This window comes from Cebus imitator, unplaced genomic scaffold (assembly GCF_001604975.1).
Source record: "Cebus imitator isolate Cc_AM_T3 unplaced genomic scaffold, Cebus_imitator-1.0 Scaffold65, whole genome shotgun sequence".
Classification (NCBI taxonomy): Eukaryota; Metazoa; Chordata; class Mammalia; order Primates; family Cebidae; genus Cebus; species Cebus imitator.
This window is the reverse complement of record NW_016107380.1, coordinates 6,476,109-6,490,360: the sequence shown is the minus strand read 5'-3', so window position 1 is coordinate 6,490,360 and position 14,252 is coordinate 6,476,109.

Genomic DNA, 14,252 nt, shown 5'->3' with positions numbered 1-14,252 from the left:
ATTCTGCAATTTAGATTTCTTTTTCTCACCCAAAAGTTTTTAAGGAAAGAATAAAAAGCAAAAATTTCAAAGTGAAGGGCTATTTAACAATTCTCATTTTTGCTTTGTCATGATTTCCAGAGAAGAAAAAAGATGCTTGACTTACATAACCATGCTCAATTTGGAAATACCCTCTCTTATTGATTTGATTTCTGGGAGGTGGATTAGCATTCACTATTAGATTCACTGTTTAATTTACTCTTTAAGAACAAAGATAAAATGTAGCCAGACAACGGCTTAGGGGTGTATCAGTCCAACAAGATGTACACTGAGCTTCTAAACAAAATTTAAAAATCTTCATGAGCCTTAGAATTAGAAAATTGCCTTTTACATTTTAAAATAGTGACTTATTATTTTTTGCTGTAGCATATGAGCAGCCACCATAAATAACTTATTTTGTATTTCCAGCTTTACTTAAGGCTATTTCTAGATGTGTCTGCTGGTTTATCAAAGTTAAATAAAGCATGACACATATTGTTCCAAGACAAGTGGAAGGTCTAATGTTTCTTTTTGAAATATAGGAAACTGGAGACATCAGGTTACAGTGGAAAAGCATGGACTTTGGAGAAAGATGAAACCTGAGTTCAATTCTCCCAAAATGCACTTCTTCGAGTTTCATACATTTGCAATAGGGTCCCCATCCTGGTGCTTAAATTCATGTAGGATGCCATTTCTCATTCCCCTCGAATGCTCCCACACACATCCAGGGTATTCACTAACTTCATTTGATTTCTGGGGTCTCTGGGATCTTTAACTGAACCCACTTAACATCCCATATGCCTTAAAATAGGGGCTGTACCTCAGCTATGGGAAAAATTCCAACCTTCTTCCACATTCATGTTCCCCGCTTAGCCCAACAAGATCCTGGCAGGGGCTCCTGCCCAAGGGCCATGCTGTGCCTTGGGCTGCCCTGTTGGCCCTTAGCTGACTCCTTGGCTTCTGAGCTGTACTTGTTCCTGCCTGAGGCATCCCTCCCTCATCCATAAGGCCCCAGCCCTGCCTCCTCAATGTTTTATTTGCTTTCTGAGTTCCTACTATGTTGTATTCCCAAGACATATATCTTCTAAATTTCTAAATTAGGGTAAAACAACTTCTAAATTTCATGTGTGATATGGTTTGACTGTCCCTACCCAAATCTCATCTTGCATTGTAACTCCTATAATGCTCATGTATTGTGAAAGGGAGCCGGTGGGAGGTAACTGAATCATGGGGCCAGTTTTTTCCTCATGCTGTTCTCATGATAGTGAATACATTTGACAAGATCTGATGATTTTATAAAGGGCAGTTCCCCTGCACATGCTCTCTTGCCTACCACCATGTAAGAAGTGCCTTTGCTCCTCCTTCACCTTCCACCATGATTGTGAGGCCTTTCCAGTCATGTGTAACAGTGAATCAATTAAACATCTTTTTCTTTATAAATTACCCAGTCTTGGGTGTGTCTTTATTAGCAGTATGAGAAAAGACTGTGTCTCAGTTTCCTCACTTGAAAAAAGCAGAATATTGGCCTTACCAGATAGTTACGAAGGCCAATGCAAGAAACTTTGCCAATCATCTGCCTATAGCAGAGGCTCATGAACATTAGTTCTCCCTTCCATTTCTTTCCCCTTCCTGCCGGAGCTTTTATTTCAATAGCTATGCAATAGTGCAAGTGGTTTTTGGTTACACGGCTAAATTGCAGGCCACTCATAGCTGCTTTAATGTTTCCCAAAGTTGAAAGCAGGAATCAAGGTGTGTGGAGAGAGAGGAGTCTCCATGGGTCCCAGGAGAGAGTCATACCTGATTCTGAGTCCCACAGAGGGGAAATTAAAATAATGGGAAATGAGCAGTTCTACAGATGCTATAACATAGGTAGAATTGTTGAGGTAACGTCAATTCACTGAATTTGGCAAGCTGTTATAGCTGGTTTTTTGTTTTTGATTTTATCTAGTTTTTTGCAATCTGACTATAATCCTGTACTTTTCTTCATAAATTTATTGACTTTCAGTCAGTTCTTGCTTGCAAAAATTTCTGCAATTGTTCTATAGAAGTTTTCAGAATTTCTGGAATCACAGAAAACAGACATGTTTCTCTACCTCTAATATATAAAACAAATTATATTAATATTATTGGCTATAATAAATAAATATAATAAATTATATTTTATAAGTAAATATAGAAATATATATTACTTTTATAAGTACACATTTATTTATAAGCTGTAAAACCATAATAAAGGAGTAAAACTGACACAAACATAAGTGAAATAGAGGGGGTTGTATAGACAATACATTTAGTTGACAAATATTTACTGAGCACTTGTCCTGTGCCAGGCACCATCTGAAGTTCTGGGAATATTCAGGGATTAGACAAGTTCTTGTTCTCATAGAGCTGATATCCTAGGGCCTGTCAAGGGGACGCAGATAATAAACTGACACATCACTATTTTTTTAGGGATGTTAAGCACCATGGAGACACAGTAGGTACAGGGAGAGAGAATAATGGGAAGACACCATTGCAGGTAGGGGGTGAGGAATAGCCTCGCTGGCCAGGGACATGTGAGCAGAGGTCTGAGTTGGGTGAGGCAGGGAGCCACACAGACATCAGGGGAGGAAAATCTGAGCAGAGGGCACAGCAAAGTCCCAAGGCTGAGGCCAGATGAAGGAGCAAGAGGCCCTGTGGCTGGAGAGAAGGGAGGAAGGGACAGTGTTGGTGGGGAGGTCAGGGGCCCAGCAGCCTGATCCAGGGGCCTTCAACATGATGGAAGGACTTTGGGTGCATTCAGAGGAAGGGGAAGCCACTGGAAGGCTTTAAGTAGAAAAAATTGCAAGTGAGAGTAATTATATGTGAAAGTTGGAGTCACAATGGGGCGACTGATGAGGCAAGATAGGTAGTCAAGGAAATAAGGACAGTTAACACGATAAGCCCCAGCATTTGCATTGTAATCCAGCTCAGGCAAGAACAGCTATCTTCAGCCAGAAATATTTTGCATAGATAGCATTTGTGCTTTGATTTTATTACTTCTCAAACTGACCCTGTTCTCATTATAATAGTAAAAAACACACCCCTAGGTGGAGATTTAAGATGCTAATGAATTGTGTGATATATGAAAAAGCTTGTACAGCAACTGCACATGTGCACCCAGAGGACCACCGAGAGCATGCTTACTAGCAACACTTTTTCCCACCCTCTTATGAATAATCATGTAAGAGTCCCATAAAAGGATTCCTCCAGCAATACTCAATGCTGTCCATGCAGTGGCTCATGCCTGTAACCCCAGCACTTTGGGAGGCCAACGCAGGTGGATCAACTGAGGTCAGGAGTTTGAGACAAGCCTGGTTGACATGGTGAAACCTCGTCTCTACTAACAATACAAAACAATTAGCCAGGTGTGATGGCATATGCCTGTAATCCCAGCTACTTGGGAGGCTGAGGCAGGAGAATTGCTTGAACCTGGGAGGTGGAGGTTGCAGTGAGCCATAATTGTGCCACTGTACTCCAGCCGGGGCAATAGAGTAAGACTCTGTCCCCTCCACCCCCAAAAAATAATGAGAGGAGGCAACAACAATTGCACCAAATTTTAATTTTTTCCCATAGTATTGTCAGGGTGGCAAGGCTGCCTGCCCTGGGTTCATCCTGTCCATCAGTGGGACTCTCTGGGGCTGAGGGACTCAGAGTCAAAAGACTTATAGCCAATTAGTTTCCAGAGCCTAATAAACAGGCATAGCTGGAAGACGAAAACAGATTTTGAGAGGTTCTATTTGCCTCTAATTCCTGGAGTTCCATGAGGAAAACAGAGGTTTCTCCCAAAATGGAATTTGTGGTGCCTTTTCTATTTTTCCCAAGGTGTCCTAGGCCATCAGAAATTATGTTAGGGTCTCTTATGTGTATATTAAAAGTGGCAATACAAGGTGGAGAAAAGTAATTTAGCCGACTGAGAAAAAAATCATTTTTCCATAAAAATAAGATCCAAGAAAAGAAAAACATAAAGGCCTTTCAAATATACCTGTAACTTGAATATCCACTTTTAATTAAGCCAAGCGCTCTTTAAGAAAGTTCTTTTAAATCCCACATTACCTGACTTTAGCCATGCCAAGCGGCCAGTATTTCTGGCTTTGGAACATTATCACAAGTAACCTCGCAGTGACAATAAGCCTCAATTAAGACACACAAAGCACACCAGATTGGCTATAGCTTAAGACCAACCTCATAAATCCTTTTTCACTCATCAAAACTTTACAGGAAATATAAACACTGATTCTTATTCTTTTTGCCAGTTTGCACAAGGAGAGAGATGCCAAAAGTCTGACTGCTTAAAAAAACTTATCCTTTTGCTGGCATGTCAGGCTTCTGGGTTCCCTTCCCCTGAGCTAAATTCTAAGCCAACCAGTTTAAGGTTCGGGACATTAACTTTTCTCAGTTTGGAGGATGCATCCTAGGGGAGTGTCCTTTCATGCGGGAACACAATTACCCATTTGTGAAGAGAGGACCAAGAAGAAGGCTCCTGAGGGGTTCAGGATGCATTTGAAAGGGAGACAGACTAAAGATGAACGGCTACTTGTCTAGAAAGCAGGGAGCTAGGCATCCCTGGTTCCTTTCACTTTCCAGGAAATAGCTGGGGTACATGAGGTAGAGAAGAAAAAAGCATCCTTTTTTCTTCTTCTGTCTTTATGTCCCAAGTCCTGGCAACCTCAACAGGATGCCACCCATGGGTGCCAATGCAGCTTTCACCCATACTAACGGGGGCTTAGGGGGTGGAATTATCCACTATTACCACAAACTGCCTCTCCTCCTGTTGTTAGTAGCCTTCAAGTGCTCTAGACCTCATTTATTCCATTGATACTAGCATGACCTTTATCCGTGAAACAGGAGGCTTGGCTTAATCAGCAGGAATTAGTCATGCTCACCTGTGCTGTGCTTTTTAATTTTTGTTGTTGTCTGTCTCTGGATCCCTCAGATCCAGTTTTTCTTTCTGAGGGCTTCAACCTGCAGCTTGGAATTGAGTTTGGGACAAAAGAACTGCCTGGTGCAGGTAGTTCTGTGAATTAGGGTCCTGGTCTAATAAGATGACTTCCAAAAGGAAAACAACCTCTGGCATAAAGAAGCCCTCTCTACTCACAGGGCTGTGTTATTAGGTCAGTGCAAAAGTAATCGTGGTCCCCACCATTCTAAGTAATGGCTAAAACCACAACTACTTTTGCACCAGCCTACTAACTCCTGATCTGGTGGACAAAAGGAGAAGAAAGCAGCTTAAATGCAGGGCTGTGTCAACTGCTGACAAGGTGGAAAAAAGAAAAAGATGCCTGAGTAAGAAACCTCTTATTCTTATGCAAATGGATTTCTCCAACAGGGAGAGAAACTTTTAGCTGCTGTTGGACCGAGTGGTGGTGGGGTACAATTTTCCTTGTCCTTAGAAAACACCTGAGGACAAGGAATCTCAGAAACAAAAGAAAAAGAGATATTTTGGGACCACATTTTATTCACCCTTCCACGTGTCCTGATATGGGCCACCAAAATGATGAAAGATTTTTTGCTCCTTAGTTGAGCTTAATGCTGGGTTCTTATCTCACAACCAAGAAAAATTAGGTATGCAGACACATTGAGTGGTGAGGAGGTAGAACTTATTAAGCAAAAGGAAAGTTCTTAACCAAAAGAGGGGTCCTGCACAGAGGTTTTCCATGTCACAAAATTGAATATCAGGTCACCACACACAAGTTGAAGAGGCCAGGCTCCTCTCTGGCATAAGGCACAAATTCCTGGTGGTTCCACCCCATTCTAGGCCCATGCCCCAAATCCAGCCAGCCCTGCCCCAGCCCAGCCCCACATTGGAGTCCTAGTCCTTCGGCGCCTCAAATAAATACAGATGTCCCACTGCAAAAAAAACCAAAAAACAAAAAACAAAAAAACCCTAAGTTTACTTCCTTTAAACCTAACATGACTTTAAGATTTTAAGTCACTGGAAATAATTGAGATTAAATTTACCAAATTAATCTTACCAAACATTACTAGTGATGTGAGCTAAAAGGCTTCTGAGCCAGCTTCTATCAGTCTGATAAGCATTAACATTCTTTAAGCCAATTGATTAGAGCTCTTTCATACAGCTTGTTAGCAAAATATCACTTCCAGATGACACAAGTAAACATATAGATATAACAGGTACATAGACAAGTCAGGTCCAAAAGATTTTTTATTTGCCTATTTTCAAAAATTCTCTCCCCTACTTTAGATTATTAACTAAAAAAAAGTTATAAGACCAAACAGAAGTTGAAGGAGAGTTACCATCCTAGGCCTTCTCAAAAGAGAGAAAAGGACTGAGATATCAATCTGAATAATTTAAAAAAGAAACATTACAGAATTTAAAAATTAAAAAGTTTGTGCATTAAGAGTAACTCAATATTTTAAATAAAATATTGTTCTAACCAATTCTTTAGTTTTGTATTAGTGTGTCTTTTTTTGAGACAGAGTCTCACTCTTGTTGCCCAGGCTGGAGTGCAATGGCACAATCGTGGCTCACTGTAACCTCTGCCTCTTAGGCTCAAGTGATTCTCCTGCCTCAGCCTCCCAAGTAGCCAGGATTATAGGCACCTGCCTCCACACCCAGCTAGTTCTTGTATTTTTAGTAGAGATGGGGTTTCACCATATTGGCCAGGCTGGTCTTGAACTCCTGACCTCAGATGATATGCCAGATCAGCCTCCCAAAGTGCTGGGATTACAGGCATGAGCCACCATGCCTAATCTAGTGTATTTTTAACATAAAAGTTCAATTTTTTTTAAATATTAAAATTTTCTGTAATTATAGCCAACTTAATCATGTAACATTTTTATAAATTCCTTTATTAACCTTATTTTGACTTACACAGGCCATTCACAATATGCTTGGACTTTCTGCTTTGATCTAAGTATCACTCTTTCTTGAACAACCCAGTCATTTTATCTTAGGACAAAAATTCACCAAACAATAATTTTCTCATATAAAATTACTTTTAAGCTTTCTTACCAAAAATATCTCCTTATATCTATAATTTTTTTTTATATTGCTCTATTTTCTGGTTCTTTTTGTTGTTTTACACAGGATCTTTAAATAAGCTTTGAATTTTCAAGACAAAAATTATTTACCTTTTAATAAGAACACATTTCTTAGAAACAATAAATAGAATTTTTTAAATTAGAAAATACTCAGATATTTAATGAACTATCTATTATTGAATTTAACATAACTTTATGGTCTAAATTATGACAAGTTTGTTTACAAGTATTTATCCCTTTATATTTTCCTAATTATTTTAATATTTTACCTAGATTATTTATTAAAACTGTGGTAGTTATCATTTAAAGTTATTTCCCTGTCAACCATTTTTATAGCCTGTGAAGTTCAGGTGTTTACCTAAGTAAGAAACTTAAGATTAAATATATGGGTATTTTACCAATAATTCCAAATTCAGCTGTTTTCTTTAAACCAACAACATTTAATCTCTTATTTATCAAAAAGCACACAAGCAAAGATCATTCTATTTTGGGTTGGTGTATTTGTCTGCTCTCACATTGCTTTAAAAAATACTTTAAACTTGGGTAATCTATAAAGAAAGGAGGTTTAACTGGCTCATGGTTCTGCTGACTGTATAGGAAGCACAGTGGCTTCTGCTTGGAAACTTATAATCATGGTGGAAGCTGAGGGGGAAGCAAGCATGTCTTACATAGCCAGAGAAGGAGGAAGAGAAGATTGTCGGGGAGGTACCACACACTTTTAAACAACCAGATTTCACAAGAGCTTACTATCGCCATGACACCAAGGGGGATGGTGTAAATCCATGAGAAGCTACCCCATGATCCAATCACCTTCCACCAGGCTCCTCTTCCAACACTGGGGATTACAATTTGACATGAGATTTGGCAGTGATACAGATCCAACCATAACACTTGGGTTTACAGTTTTGTAACCCTTATGCCAAATTTTGACATTTTACAGTATTTGGCAGGAATAAGTATGAAATTGCTAATCAGTAAATGCAAACAAAAACGTATGCTGACAATTCATAAGACATTTCTAATATTACTGTAAGGCCAGCTGCCTCACAGAGGGTTAAATGGACACATCCATCTCTCTCCGAGCCTGATAACTGCGTCATCACCCAAGCTCGTTATCTGGCCTTGCCAAACGGCTTCCCCGCACCCGCCTCCGCCTACCAGACCCAAGCCCACATTCAGCACTAAATTATGCATTCAACTCCCAGCCTGCTGTTGACAAATCCTGCAGGAAAATTTTTTTAAAGAAGCCCCATCAGACCCTGCCTGGTAGCAGTCTGCTCTGTATGCCCCCAGAAGGCCCGCTTACCCAAGGTCCCGCCTGCCTACCCATAACCACTAGCTCCAGGCATTGCCTGCTTCTTAATAGCCAATCAATCACCTTCCCTTCCCATAAAACCCCATGACCTAAACAGCCGGGCACGACTTCTTTGGCCCCTTCCTGGACCACAGAACCTCGCCCAGGAGCTGAATAAATTGGCTTCTCATTTTCTCATACTTGCCTAAGTTTCCTCATTTTACATCGGCAATAAACCTTACATTTGGTGCTGGAAACCTGGGAGGAGTTGTAAGACCCCTCCTGGGGGGGAAACTGACTCCTCCACCCGAGGCCAGACCAGGAGTCACTCTGCCATGAGGTAAGACTTCTGTTGCCCATAACTTTTCCTGCTGCCTGCTCTGTGGACTCCCTGCTCGTAACCACGGCCGTGTCAGGGACCCCTTCTCATCTCTTGCTGTGGGCCCAGGACCCCGGCCTTACTCTGAGGACCTGAGCATAGCAGAGACGTCCCTACACTCTTGTCTTCTCCCTGTAAGGGGTCACTCAGGGCCAGGAATCTGAGGGAGATGTCCCCACCTTCCTGAGCCCTCTCGTAGTCTCCGGTGTTTGGGGGATGGCCTGGGACACTAAGCTGCCCTTCCGATCATCTCCGCAGCAGCGGCTAAGGTTTGGGTAATCAGAAGCCCTGTTCACAAGCCTGGGCTCTGCCCAGGACTAAAATCAGACCTCTGGTTCTCAATCTCAAACTTGCCCTTTGTCAGGCCAGCTCCTGCATAGGTGCATTTGGTTTTTTCTTCTCTCTCTTTCTCTCTCTCTCTATTCCCGAGCGAGTGTGTAGGTGAGTGAGTTTATGTGTAGTCCCACAGCTTAACGGCTATGGGGCTTGTGTGGGCCTCCACCCGCGGTTCCACAGGGACGTTATAAGGCATTAACAGTGATTCACCTCAGAGCTAACAGTTCTAAGGTGACCAGGCCCGGGGGTTATGTGGGTACTCCTTAGCCAAGATGCCTCTGAAACATTACTTCGGGGACGTGGCCAGGAAGGCATCAGACTGGTCTCTCCCCTGGGGGGAACCCACCCTTTGTTTGTCAATTCTATATGTGGTCTTGTCTCTACTGTAGATTTGCCAGCTTTGTTAGGCTCTTACTAGCCGATATACAGTGGTTCAAGCCTGCTTCCCTTGAGGTAACAGATATTCTACAGTGGGTAACAAACCACTGGCTTCAGGAGACCTTCATTGAGTTCCAACCTCCAAAGATAACTCTGTTCTCCTTTTTCCTTATACTTTTCTTCCACCACTGAAACCCTACTTCCCAGTTCCACTCCTTTCACTTTCCCTAATTCTGCCATGTGGCAAATAGCTCTAGCCCTGTCCGTCTTTATTTTCTTTCTCATTGTTGTCATTGCAGCCTGTAGGTTCTCTCAGCCACCCGCTCCGGGAAAAGGGCTCTTCTGACCGTGTTGGGTATAATTTCTTTCTGTGTCCACTTCTTGCCCTTAGGCCACTGAAAACATAAAACATGGGTAATCAAAAATCCTGCCCAGACCCCAAGTCACCACTAGGATGCCTAGTCCAAAATCTACCCAAACTGGGTCTTTCTATTAAAAAAAAAAAAAAAAAAAAAGGTTACTCTTCCTCTCCCCTGTAGCTTGGCCACAGTATCCTCTAGACAGCCAGTCCAGGTGGCCTCCTAGGGGCACCCTCGACTTTAACGTTTTAACAGATTTAGACAACTTTTGCCAGAAGAACGGCAAGTGGGCGGAGGTTCCCTATATTCAAGCTTTCTGGCATCTCCATTCCCACCTCAGCCTCTGCTCATCCTGCAGTACTGCCCAAGTACTCCTGGCCAAAAACATGCCCGCACTGCCCTCGTCCCCTTTGCCAACCTCCTCTTCTTCTTTTTCCGACCCCAATCTGCCTGAGGAACTCTCCCTACCCCACACTCAACCCTCTAATCCTCCACCATACCTGGACCCCCAAGCCCCTCCTGTTCCTCCAAGTTCTGACATGGCCTCTCCTGTTAGTGCTCACACTCGCTCATAGAGCACGCAACGAAAACTCCCTCCTTTGTCCTCTCCACGAGGTGGCCGGAGCAGAGGGTGTGGTCCGAGTACATGTTCCTTTCTCCCTTACTGATCTGTCCACCATTGAAAAATGCTTAGGGTCATTCTCCACCAATCCTACTGCTTACATCAAGGAATTTCATTATCTCACTCAGGCATATGACCTTACCTGGCATGACACTTATGTAATCCTGTCCTCTACCCTTACTCCTGATGAGCATAACCGCATCCTTGTGGCAGCCAGGGCACACACTGATCAGGTACATCTCACTGATCCTCAGATGCCAGTGGGTGCAGTGGCGGTCCCTGAAGCTGATCCTAACTGGGACTATCAAACTGGCCAAAATGGCCATCACCACTGAGACCAGATGCTACAGTGCCTCCTGGCGGGCATGAAAAATGCAGTCCAAAAGGTAGTTAATTATGATAAACTGCAAGAAATAACCCAGGGTCCTACTGAAAATCCATCTGCTTTCCTAGACCGACTAACACTATGGTCCTTCATATTCGAGTAGAACCAGACTCTTTGGCTGGGGCTGCCCTCCTAGCAGCCCATTTTATCTCCCAGTCAGCACCAGGTATTAGGAAAAAACTAAAGAAGGCAGAGGAGGGCCCCAAAACTCCCATATGAGACCTGGTAAACCTGGCATTTAAAGTTTTTAATGGCGGAGAGGAAAAGGCTGAGGCCACCTGCCAGGCCCATTTACAGCAACAGGTAAGCCTCCAAACCCAAGCTCTTGTGGTGGCTCTGAGGCCGGCAACTCACCAAGCGTCTGGTACAAAGGGCCTATCAAAGCCCCTCCGAGAGGGTCCCTTAGGACCCTCTAGACCTGCCCAGGCTACTTCAAAGGTCCCGCCCGGGCCCTGTTTCAAATGCGGCCAGGAGGGACACTGGGCCCAACAGTGCCCCTGTCTGCGTCCAGCCCCTGGACCCTGCCCTACCTGCAAACAGATGGGACACTGGAAGGTAGACTGCCCGTTCCAGACTACAGGCTCACCCCCTGCACCTCCATGTGAGGGGCAAGCCAGTTCAAAGGATGCAGTCCCTTCTTTTAAACTCCTCAGCCTCCTGGACGACTAATGTGGTCCAGACTCGAAGACCCCTATCACCCTTGCCAAGCCCAAGGTAACACTACAAGTAGCGAGTAAGTCCATTTACTTCTTGGTAAATACGGGGGCTACCTGTTCTGTATTGCCTTCCTACTCAGGACCTAGCATACCTTCCCAGGTGTCAGTTATGGGAATTAATGGAAAGCCCTCCTGCCCCAACCAGACTCCTTCCTTAGCCTGAAACCTCTAGGGGCACCCATTCTCTCACTCCTTCACCCCTCTCCCATCCAGGGGTTGTAAAGCAAGCTTTTAAAACCCCACATATAGTCCTGTAGCTTATTTGTCCAGTTTAACCCCACAGTCAGGGGGTGGCAGCCTTGCCTGCAACCCCTAAAAATTACCTTAAGCCAGTCCATTTCAGTGTTCTCACCTCATCAGCTCACTGACCTTCTCTCACACAAATCTCTCACTCACCTAGGGCCCTCTCATCTACAAAAGTTTCATCTACTCTTTATTAAAAATCCTTCAGTCAGCCTCCATCCTACTTCCCCACTCAACCCGGCTATTCTGCTTCCTGTTCTGCTCCACTCTCCCTCCCCAGCCATTCCTGTCCTAAACTCATAAATACACTTACTAAACCTCAGGAGGGCTTAACTAATCTTCCTCCCAATAATGGTCGGCCTCTCCCAGCTTCCTCTCTACCAGCTGTAGGAGTAGGGAGTGGCGCTCTAAGTTACAGCGTCACTTCAGCCCCTCAACTAGAAAACAAACTCCAGATAGCCATTAAAGCATCAGCTGCCTCTCTAGTATCCCTCCAACAACAAATCACGTCACTGGCTCAAGTAACTCTCCAAAATTGGTGGGTCCTAAACCTGTTAACAGCATAAAAAAGGAGGTACCTGCTTATTTCTCCAGAAACAATTGTTGTTATCACCTTAATAAAACCGGTCTAGGGGAGGAAAATGTCAACACTCTCTATCATCTTCAAAAAGACCTCCAAAAAGGACAAAGCGTACCAGCCTCTTCTCTTAACTGGTAGCAGTCCCTCATACTTACCTGGCTAACCCCTATCATCACTCCCATTATCGTAATTTGTCTTTTGCTAATACTAGCCCCTTTCTTTCTCAGGTTTTTACAAACTCACATGAGGGAAATTTCCAGGGTAGCTGTAAATCAAATACTGTTTCAACCCTACGTCCAACTCACAACCGAGGCACCAGCCGCTGACCCCCTCTCCATTCCGCCCCTGTTCAGCAGGAAGTAACCAGAAAGAAGCGGCGTCCTATGTCATACAAAAGGTTGGAATGTAAGGCACGCTGCCTCGCAGAGGGTTAAACAGACACATCCATCTCTCTCCGCGCCTGGTAATTGCGTCATCACCCAAGCTTGTTATCTGGCCTGGCCGCAGGGCTTCCCCGCGCCTGCCTCCACATACCAGACCCAAGCCCACATTCAGCACTAAATTATGCATTCAACCCCAGCCCGCTGTTGATAAACCCTGCAGGAAAATTTTTTAAAAGAAGCCCCATCAGACCCTGCCTGGTAGCAGTCTGCTCTGTATGCCCCCGGAAGGCCCGCTTACCCAAGGTCCTGCCGCCTACCCATGACCACTAGCTCCAGGTATTTCCTGCTTCTTAATAGCCAATCAATTGCCTTCCCTTCCCATAAAACCCCATGACCTAAACAGCCGGGCGTGACTTCTTTGGCCCCTTCCTGGACCACAGATCCTCGCCCAGGAGCTGAATAAATTGGCTTCTCATTTTCTCATACTTGCCTCAGTTTCCTCATTTTACATTGGCAATAAACCTTACAATTACTTTACCAATAATTTTAAAGCCAGCTTATTTATAAAAGATTTTACTTGTCACATGAACTTGAAAAGCATTTGGGCTTATTATTTAATGTATGAGTACCCATTCAACTTTAAGCCAATGTAGTACCTTTTGGCCAAAAACACATGAAAAAATACATGTTTGTACACATAAACACACACAGTCATATAAAGATCACATAGCTTTCACTTCAAAATTTTCTCCATGAGATATTAATACAAACTTACCAGTCTGCAAAAACAATAACATCTTTTTGGCTGGATGCAAACAGTGGGTTTTATCTCAGTAGAAATGTGCTAATAATAGCAGACGAAGCAGATGGGAAAGAAAGTAGAGAGGTAGATAGAGAACTTAGAATCTTTAGAGTTGCAGGTTGAACTTTAGGTTCTGAATTTTCCCTGATGTAATTTGCCCATCGGTTTAAAATGTGCACAAGAATAGACCTAATGTGTAACCAGCTGGAGTACTAGAAAACTTGGCATGCCCTTCCATTTATGTAACCACTTGCAAGTAGAGGCCCCATAAAACCAAAGGAGGTGCATCAGAGGCATCGTTCTCCTCGTTTTCCCATATTCTTAGAAAATTTGTTCCCAACACTTTTTCCTAAAAGGAGGAACTGAGCCGTGGCCTAGGGTTTAGTGTAGTGGATCAAAACATTCTGATTCTGGGTGGGGCTCTACAGTGTGTCACACTGAATTGTTGCTGCCCTCTTACGTGTCTCAGTTTCTCTCTCTGGAGGTCTAGTCCTCCAAGGGCTCAAAACATGCAGTTCCTATATGTGCTTCCTGGATGAGCTTTTTAAAACTAATTTTGCGGCCGGGCACGGTGGCTCACGCCTGTAATCCCAGCACTTTGGGAGGCCGAGGCGGGTGGATCACAAGGTCAAGAGATCAAGACCATCCTGGTCAACATGGTGAAACCCCGTCTCTACTAAAACTGCAAAAAATTAGCTGGGCATGGTGGCGGGTGCCTGTAATCCCAGCTACTC